The sequence below is a fragment of the Solanum stenotomum genome, chromosome 1 (assembly GCF_019186545.1).
Source record: "Solanum stenotomum isolate F172 chromosome 1, ASM1918654v1, whole genome shotgun sequence".
Lineage (NCBI taxonomy): Eukaryota > Viridiplantae > Streptophyta > Magnoliopsida > Solanales > Solanaceae > Solanum > Solanum stenotomum.
This window is the reverse complement of record NC_064282.1, coordinates 68,018,363-68,021,764: the sequence shown is the minus strand read 5'-3', so window position 1 is coordinate 68,021,764 and position 3,402 is coordinate 68,018,363.

Here is a 3,402-nt window from a genome sequence, read left to right as displayed (position 1 = left end):
GGCTACTTTTATGGCCGAAGACTATGCAGGGCTCTATATTAGAGAGATTATTAGGCAACACGGTATCCCAATATCTATTATCTTTGATAGAGGAGCACAATTTACCACCAAATTCTGGAAGTCCTTCCAGAAAGGACTGGGGACACAGGTTAATCTTAGTACAACCTTTCACCCTCTGACAGATGGTCAGGTTGAGTGCACAATTTTGACACTCGAGGATATGTTACGAGCGTGCGCGCTGGACTTCAAAGAAAGTTGGAATGACCACTTGCCTCTTATTAAGTTCGCATATAATAATAATTATCATTCCAGCATCGGGATGACACATTATGAGGATTTGTATGGGCGAAAATGTAGATCCCCCATTAGATGGTTCGAGGTAAGTCAGTCAGGGTTGATTGGACCCGACTTAGTACATCAGACAGTGGAGCAGGTTAAGCTCATTCAGGAGAGGTTGCTAACAGCTCAAAGCCGACAGAAGTCATACTCAAATGTGCGAAGAAGGGACTTAGAATTTTTTGTCGATGACTGGGTATTCTTAAAAGTCTCTCCTATGAAGGGTGTTATGAGATTTGAAAAAAAAGGCAAGCTTAGTCCAAGATTCATTGGGCCATCTGGATCCTTCGGAGGGTAGGACGAGTGGCCTATGAGCTAGAATTACCTTCGGGGCTAGAATCTGTTCATCCAGTTTTCCATGTATTGATGCTACAAAAGTGCGTAGGAGACCCTTCTCGGGTTGTCCCAATTGAGGATGTTCAGATTACGGAGGAGTTGTCCTACAAGGAAACTCCAATTGACATATTAGATCAGCAGGTCCGTAAATTGAGGATCAAAGAGGTGGCTTCAGTTAAAGTATTGTGGAGAAACAAGAATAGAAAAGAGGTGACCTGGGAAGCTGAGGATGACATGAGGTCCAAATATCCTCACTTGTTTCATACCCCAGGATGATGGCATATTAGTTTATATTAGTGCAGTGAGGTTAGATACCTATCTAATTTTTTTTATATATATATATATTGTTCCTTACAATTATTGTTGTTGTCGTTGTATATTTTCTCGCATTGTTATTGCGAAGCTATAGTGCTTAGCTATTTATGTCATCCTGTGAGACACCTAAGTTAGAATTTCTGCGTTCCAGGTTCCTCGATAGTCACATTTAAAAAGGATACTCTACCTAAATTTTGGCAATTCCTAAGGACTTAACCGCGTGACTCAGATTTGTCATTCGAGCACGAATGTTTCTAAGGGGGGAATGATGTAACACCCCGACTTTTCAAAACGTCTAAATTTATTCATATCTTCGTGGAAAGACCAGGAGGGTGGGTAATAAATTAAGAATGATTTGTTATGTGATATTTTAAGTGTTCAAGGGTTGTATCTCAAGTTTTTAAGTTAGGTAAGTGGCAAAATAAAAGTTGGCGAAAGTTATCGTAAATTCCTTTTTAAAGATTTGTCTGAAATTTGGGTCAAATGTCTCAGAGATTTTCTCCGAATACATAAAGAGTTATGGTTCCCATGACCTATGAAATCGAAGGTCTACAAGTCTAGTTTCCAATGCATTAACCCGTTCGTTTATACAACTTCAGAATGGAGAGATATTCACGTTTTCGCAAGACTGCGCAAGCAGGCAGGTGAGGTGGGTCCCCTAGGTCAGTGGAACTTTATATATATCTAATCTTCTTCGACTTTACTTCATTTTACCTTCATTTTTCTTAGTGAATAATCAGAAAACTCACAAAACCGTTTCTAGGATCAACTGAGTTACAGATTTTCGTGACTTAAGTCCTTGACAAAAGTTGTTCTACGCGTTGAGCTCGTCAACATGGTATAATTTGTTTTATCGATTTCCTAGCATATCATACTTTGGTGTGTGGACAGCAGAGGTTTAGGCATATTTTTAAGTTTTGAGGTGTATTACGAACTTAAAATCAAGGTAAGACCGTTCTTCCATCGACTCTAGCTTTGATAAGTAGCAAATAGCAATTTATGATGGAAATACATATCTTTTATCGGATTATCGTGGTATCCTCTATTTTTTTGTGGTTATTATGGTCTTGCCTTGTTGTACTATCGAGGGGGGTTGTGAGTAAAGTCGTTAGGCCACGTGAATTCACCAAAAAAGGTATGTTAAAACTATTCCCTACTTACGACATGTTTTCTTAAAGCTTAGGAGCAATGTAATTGGGTTGTTATCCTTGTTATACTTGTATCTATTATTGTTGATTGTTGGCTACTCGAGTTGATATAATCATCCCTTGTCGGAATTCTTATTCAGTTAGTAGTGTCCCTATGTTGGACACGACTTAGAGGCTATTTGTATAGGTTGCTTATAAATAAATTGCTCACTTTTAGCGATTGGATTGTTATTGTTGCCCTTGAGGCTATTGTGGTTAGCTGCAGGAATGTGATTTATGCCTAGAAGGGCTATGTTCTGCCTACGGGGCTATATGGATNCACTTTTAGCTATTGGATTGTTATTGTTGCCCTTGAGGCTATTGTGGTTAGCTGCAGGAATGTGATCTATGCCTAGAAGGGCTATGTTCTGCCTACGGGGCTATATGGATGCCTAAGATGGCTATGAGTTGCCTATGGGTCTATATTGATGCCTAAAAGGGCTATGAGTTGCCTACATGGCTATATTGACGCCTAAGAAGGCAATGTGCTTCCTACAGGGCCATGTTGTTGCCTAAGAGGGCTATGAGTTATCTAAAGCTATGTTGATGCCTAAGATAACTATGTGCTGCCTACGGGGCTATATTAATTCCTAAGAGGACTATGTTACTGCCTATGGGGCTAGAGGACTAGCGATATGGGTATATAGACTTGTTGGCACCTTCCGGGCTTATGGGGGCCTGAGTGGGTGGTTTTGTGTGCTGTTTGTACCTGCCGAGCTTATGGGGGGCTTTCTTAGCTTTTGTTGTATATATTTTTATGGGTAGGCTGAGGCCCTGTCCCGCCAATCTGTACTACTCTTAGAGGCTTGCAGACTAATGTGTGGGGTGCGTAGCTACGTTATGGCCATGCTGGCCAAGTTTGTTGGTTTGCTGAAGCTTGTGAGTTGTTTGATGTATTGTCTTGATATATACATGCTTTCAGTTTTGGTATAGAGATCATGGTGGCCTCGACGGCCCAATCAGGACTTCTATGCTATTTGGCTATTTCTTTATATGAACTCTTGGGAGTAGCTGTTTCGTTTATAGATCTATTGACAGGGGCCTTGTCGGTCGAGGGCTTAGTTTTAAGCCGAGATATACTTGTTTGTTTTCTTGATTGCGTGTGGCTGTCATGCGCTAGTAGCAAATGGTTCGGCAGGGTCGGCTCGAGCCTGAGTTTTGGCATTAGGAGCCAGTTGCGCTTCTTGCGTTTGGGGAGTGACAATTTTCTATTTTATTAAAAAAATTA